Source organism: Ictalurus punctatus, chromosome 19, assembly GCF_001660625.3.
Source record: "Ictalurus punctatus breed USDA103 chromosome 19, Coco_2.0, whole genome shotgun sequence".
Lineage (NCBI taxonomy): Eukaryota > Metazoa > Chordata > Actinopteri > Siluriformes > Ictaluridae > Ictalurus > Ictalurus punctatus.
In genome coordinates this window covers 5,686,266-5,693,449 of record NC_030434.2, presented here as the reverse complement: position 1 = coordinate 5,693,449, position 7,184 = coordinate 5,686,266, and positions in this window count along the sequence as shown.

The following is a 7,184-nucleotide window of genomic DNA, read 5'->3' as shown; positions in this document are numbered from 1 at the left end:
GGGAGAGCAGGAGGGAGAGATGGTATGATTGGCCGAGGTGGGGGAGAGGTATGGCTCTATATGCATGCTTAATGTTGGAGTAAACATGATCCAGAGTGTTCGCCCCTCTAGTAAAACACTTAACATGTTGATAGAATTTCGGGAGTACAGTCTTCAAGTTCGCCTTATTAAAGTCTCCTGCAATTATGTGAACACCGTTGGGGTAAGCCAGCTGCTGTTCGTTTATGGTATTCAAGAGGAGAGAGAGCACCGTGCCCCCCCGCTCTTACCGGTGTCCTCAGTCCTGTCCCAGCGGAGCATAGTACGACCTGCTAGCTGTATGCTAGCATCGGGTATCCTGGGATGAAGCCAGGTTTCAGTAATAATCAAAACACAGCAATCATGAACGTAGCGATTTCCAGCTAGTTGTAATTCCAAATCGTCGATTTTATGCACTAGGGATCTGGCATTGGAGAGAAACAGGCTCGGTAAAGGTGGCTTGTGTGGTTGTTTTCTTAGCCTTAACATAACACCGGACCTGCATCCCCGCTTTTGCTTCCTCTCCCTTCTCTGTCTGCGCCACCTTATGGACCCGACAACAATCCACGGAGAGCCCGGCAATCTCGCTATGTCATCTGGGATGTTGTGTGTGTGGTGAAAGACACTCGAAATAGGTATTCGGTGTTGGTCCCCAATATCTATATGGTTCTGACTTGTATAGCGAATGTTCGTAGAACCGATAATGCACAAACAAGTAATAAAGAAATAATACAAAAACAACAAAAAAGAGCACTGAAAAGGAAAGCCGTGAGCCGCTGCAACTGTGCGCGCCGCCATCTTAAAAATGACCCAATATTGATGTGTGCATGTGCAGTAAGCCCTGGTAAGACAATCTGAAGGGTAGGATGAAATGTCAGGACACCTGTACACAGCACACAACTGCTAATATGCCAATGCGCTAACATCAGCTAATAAATGGTCAAACAACAGCTGAACTATAGTCATATCAATATAAATTGATTTTGTAATGCTACCTTCTTACCTGAATCATTAGCTGACCCACGATTGCACCTGTAATCGGTGGTGAAAACTGTGATTGGGTTAGATTCCTTGTTTTCACACAGAGAAAGAAAATGGCAGAAAACTATATACTGCTAGTTAAACAAGCCATGTACCACATTACCAGATTATTAGTGGTACTTTAAAGTATCAATATAATAGCACTAACTTGTAAAATTCCTAATGTTAGCTAGTGTTAATTAAACTACAAAGTCTGAGTTACACAACGTTACTGCCCACATCGTTACTATATGTGTCTACAAAAGACATTAGTCTATCATATACCACAGAAACACATGGTCAAATATTGCTTTATCAAATATATTAATTAAAAGAAAGTTCCACCTTAGTGTCCGTAGTGTATGAATGGGTGTGTGTATGTGTATGTGATTGTGCCCTGTGATGGATTGGAACCCAGTCCAGGGTGTACCCCGCCTTTTGCCCGATGCTCCCTGGGATAGGCTCCAGGTTTCCCCGTGACCCTGAAGGAAGCATAAGCGGTATAGAAGATGGATGGATGGATGGAAGTTCCAACTTACCTTCCGTCTGAATCCCAGGAAGAAAATGGAAATAAAATGGAGGACAAGCAACAGGGAAAAATCTGGAGACGCAGGCAAGTTTGTGCATCATGAAGTCAGACCAAACGTCAGATGCATGAGCCAAAACAAGTAGTTATAAAGTTACAGCATTTGGTAGATGCCGTTATCCGGAGTGACTTAAAATGATCTCATTTAAACATTTGAGCAGTTGAGGGTTAAGGGCCTTGCTGAAGGACCCAACAGTGGCATCTTAGTAGCTGGGCTTTAGACTCACAACCTTCCGATCAGAAGTCCAACGTCTTAACCGCTGAGCTACCACTTCCCTAGTTGAGAGAACTTTTTAATTTTTCAAGTTGATAGAATCTACAATATTGAGTTAAAATCCCCAAAGCAGAACGCTAAATTACACTGACTCAAACCTTGCATTAATGCAACACACACACCCATTGTAGTTATATCATACACTTTCTGTCAAACTGTCAATCAAAGTAGTTTGATGATTTATGAACCTTTGTGCTCCCCTGACCGACAGTTCTGTAGGTACACCCAATTTATGACCAGGGGTGGGGGGTAACCCTATCCACTGTATCAGTGGGTCATTCTGGCACCTGTATGTCTGGGTTGTGTCCTTCCTTCCCTGGGGGTGTGTGTTTTGTGTATTGTGTGGGATTTCCCCCAACAAATGTGTTTATGTTAATGAGACTGTTGTGAAACACGTTTCTCCCAGTATTAATCACACACAAATGTATACCTTTATGTGGTGTAAGAGAATGTTTGTTTTCTGAAATTACTTTTTGTGGTATTGTTTTATTTTGAAGCTTAAGGATGGTTTAGGTGAAATATGTCTGATGTAAGAAAAAGAGTATCAAATGGTTAATATTGGGTATACATGTGTGTTACTGTATCAGGGACTTCGTTTTGTGTAACTACATTGTTAGAAAAAAGCATGATGGTTGAATGTGAACATATATGAGCAGAATGTTTTGTTTGTGAAATAAATGAAAACCTTTGCTGATTATGTTTTTGGGAGAACGGATTGACTATGAATAAAAATTTTACTGATACAAAACCCCTAAAAACAAATAAACCGTTGATATGGCCAAAAGAAAAAAAAATGTTTCTACATACCTTCTAAACATATCCCTTTAGGAGGTAAAACGTTAGAAAACCTGTTTAAAAGAATCGCGTGTATTACATACTTTTCTAAACATAACTCTTAGGAGGTAAAAATGTTTAAAAGTGTTGTTTAAAAGATTTGCGCATATTAAAGGTCTTCTAAACATAACCCTTAGGAGGTAAAATGTTAAAGTGTTGACTAAAAGAATCCCTCGTATTGTTTAAACTAGAAGACAATTTTTTTTTCACGAGATGTCTTGCAATCGCTGGATAAAGCAGGAATGAAGTAAAAAAAACAAAACAATTCAGCTCTTTCTCTATACATTCCGCCCATCCACATGTGTTTCTCCTGGCAGACAGTTTCTGTAGATTGCGTAAATTTATGACTCTAGCAGACTGTTATGTATGTGCACCTAATTTATGACCCTATGTGTCCCCCTGACTGACAGTTCTGTAGGTACACTTAATTTACGACCATGGTTGGGGTGTAATCCTACCGTCTTTTGTTTATGTTAATGAGTTTAGAATATGCGTTGTTAATGGCTTTTAAATATTGGTTTAAGAGATTATAGTTAAAACACAGAAGAAACTCTGCAGGTATCTGTTATAATGGCTGCTCCGAGAACTCCTAATATCCCTCGAAGTCCGGCCTGTATTACCACTACACGAGAATCTGATGAAAAGCGTTAACTTTTGCTCCAAGAAAAAAACAACACCAATGTGTTAGTTTGTCAAAATTTCTTCATGAGAATGATGTTGTAAAGATGCTTATGTTTAACCCTGAGCACCCTATTACCAACTCCGGAGACTGTCTCTTAAGACCGCCCTCATACCACGATGATTCAAACGGGTGGAAGGTGTTACAGTGGACACATATACAAGATGTCTCAAAATTCTACCTTTGTCTGCTACAGCAACACCCAGGAGACAGCCTCGGCTTTGCCTGATGACAACGCAACAACGCTAGAAACCCTCCCACAAATATGTAACAACAGCTGGTTCACAACCTGAGTTTCCTTACTACTCTATATGGCACCACAGGAGCTTCAGCACAGTTGGACCCTTGAGCAAGGTCCTTAACCCTCTCTGCTCCAGGGGTGCTGTATCATTATGACCCTGTGTTCTGACCCCAGCTTCCTGACATGTTGGGGTATGTGAAGACACAAAAAAGGTCCTTAACCCTCTCTGCTCCAGGGGTGCTGTATCATTATGACCCTGTGTTCTGACCCCAGCTTCCTGACATGTTGGGGTATGTGAAGACACAAAAAACCTCACCCCAATAAAGACAATTATCATTATCATTCACTTATACTGATCAGTATGCAATTTCTACATTCAAACACACAGATTAGATGCACAGGAGTATTTTAAGAAAGATATCTTCAGTGACTAGTACTGAATGAATGGAAATGTTTTATCGTGTACAGTAGTTTCTTTTGGGGAAAAAAAAATCTCTCAAGTGAATACAACATATAATGTAAAACCTCATTTTGCAGCTCAGTGGTTAAAGTGTTGTGTTACTGCTCATAAGGTTGTGAGTTCAAACCCCAGCACCACCAATCTGCCACTATTGGGCCCTATCTAGAATAAAGTCCAACTATGTGTATAGGATGTTTATTTTGACACATTTGTTGGTTTGTTTTCTGTAGAAGGTGAGAGTTATGGTCTTATCCTGTCTGGGGCAATAATAAGCAGTGTTAAAAATATATATATGCACATAAACATACATACACACCACATGCCCCCTTTTTGATGAAGGGTAAAGAGGAATAACATGCAGAGGTTGTATGATGATTGGTTGAAAGGAAGGACATAAAATGAGACCAAGGTAGTAAGGTTAGTATTTTTCTTCTTTGTACACGTGTATAATTCAACAGGATTAAGAGGGGGGCCTTTCCACAGGACAACCAAGGTAATAGGCAAGAACTAAACAAAAAGGAAAGGGTGAATAGAAAAATAATATGCTACATACAAAGATTTAGTGAAGAATACCTAAACTCATCATACAATAGAACAGCAGTGTATTTAGTAGAGATACACAGATATAAACTTTCTCAGCCGATACCAATAACCGATTATTCAGAGTGATATCGGCCAATACCGATAGTTCTGCCTTTTATACCTTGTTTTAAATGAATAATAATTACACAATTCTGAAAGAAATGCAAATAAAAACTTTATTCTCTCCATTTCAACAAGTTGTTTCACAGTAAATTTTGTTTCACAGTAAATTCTGTACTGTTTCACAGTAAATTCTGAAGATTAAAGTAAGATTTCTTAAGTTATTTAATGTTATTAATTCATATTAACTGAATTCTGAAAACAGAACCCCCAACCCCCTCCCTGTTAGGAAATATACTAATCTACAAATCTATTTTTGCAGAGATTACGGAGTTAATCTGCAGTTTTGTCATCATTCAACACAAGAGACATCTTTACACACAGCATGAAATCCCTGTGTTTTCATTGTGGGAGAAAAAGAAAATAAAACACTGTCCTCTAGCCCAGTGAGCAGAGCCTCGGAGGGTGACACCAAAAAAGCTAACAATAGACAAACAGTGTAGATATCAAAGTGAAAAACACTACACTAACTTACAGAATCACAAAGCACAGCTCAAACCTCTGAGAGTACAATAAACCTTACACACACCACAGTTCTCTCTTAATGTGACTCTCTGTCCTGTCTCAACCTGTTCTAGTCTAGATCTGACGTCGAGTAATCCACTTCCTACATGGTACTTTTATACCGGAAGTCCCGCCTTCTTTTGGAAATCCAGAGCACTGATTGGTGCAACAGCATCGCGGCAGTGACGCAGTCATTGATCGAGTCGACACCAGTCAACGAATCAGGTAGAACACGAAAGAAAAGTCAAAAGAGAAACGACTTTCACTAAATTCCAGGTGTTTCAGTACTGTGACGTAAAGTGGGCGTTTCTGTGGAAATGTGGAAGGAGTCTTCTAATTGAAAATGGCGATGGGAAAGTTGGCAAGTGATTGTTAAAAGCAGTATTGTACTGCAAGGCTAGTCGTAAACACACAAAGGCTGTACAAAGCTCAGTTTTTCCCCTTTGCACCACTTTCTTCTCTGTCTCACAGCGCCACCAAGTGGACCAGATCAGTATTACAGTCTCACTGCACAGCCCGACGTTACAGTTTGAAGCAAAAAAAAAAAAAAGCTCTGGTTTAAGGTTTGACGACTTTAAACCTCTTTGTTTGATTGTATCTCTTCTCCTGAGTAATCCTATATTCCAAGGCTTCTATGTCAATCATAAATGCTCAAAAACTATCGAAAATTGTGTTGTGCTTAGCTGAGATGGTCTTACAGAAATCATTCTAACTGTTTTTGTTTTAGTAAATGTGTGCATGACTTTGCTTCCTTTAGAAAATATGGGCTGTATCCATAAACTTGATTAGTATTCAAAACATTAATGTAACTATGTGGAGACCCCCCCCCCCCCCCCCCCCACCACCGTTTGTACCAGAACGTATCTTTACACTCATTTGTTTTCTTACTTTACAACTTCCTGGGTGCTTAATGGAGCTTGACCTTCTCCGGTACTTGTAATATTGCAAATTTTATTTGAAATACAGTTTTTGTTACGATGTAAAAAAAGGCTTTTTTTCCAAACTGCGCATGATTGTTGGCCCATGCAGATTCTCAAAATAGGCCACGCCTACCGACAATGCAATATCTGTTACGCTGTCCTAAAATCCATGGAAAATAGGGCCTGCCATGGCACGTAACAATAAGTATTTAATTGGGTGCCTGTTAAAGGTATAAGTGCACAATTTCTCAAATAGTCTTTGCAAAGTCTTCCCAATGTTAAAATGCATTTAAATTCAGAGCATCAACTTTCTGTGATGGGTATTATGTGTTATATACCCTGGCCTGTTTTCTGGATTACTCTTGTGCATTATCTCTATCTCTAGAGAAGTTAATGTTTGGTTTGGTTCTGAGAGTTCAGATATGTGTGTGTGCGTGTGTGTGTGTGTGTGTGTGTGTGTGTGTGTGTGTGTGTGGGTGTGTGTGTGTGTGTGTGTGTGTGTGTGTGTGTGTGTGTGTGTGTGTGTGTGTGTGTGTATACCACCATAATATAACTAGACAGTTCATATGAATGGGGAGCTTGTGATTTTAATGCATCTGTCAAAAATGTTTAGGCTCACCAGTATTAAAAATGGAAAAAAGTTTAACTGTACATATATTTTGTGTTTTCTAGGAGTGTGATCAATAACAGCAGAAGAGATCAGACTTTTCAGGACTCTGTGTGTGTTTGTGCAAACTTTACTAATATCCAAAGATGGAGGCCCTCAATAAACTTAAAAAATGGTAACTTAGCGTTCAGTGTATTTTAATCATTAAAAAATCATATTTATAATATTTATAGAGTACATATGAAATGATTAACTTAACCAACATTTTACTGTTAATAAAATCTAACAGTCACCACGTAAAAATGTTAGATTCTGTTCACTGTAAGTAAAATTAAATCC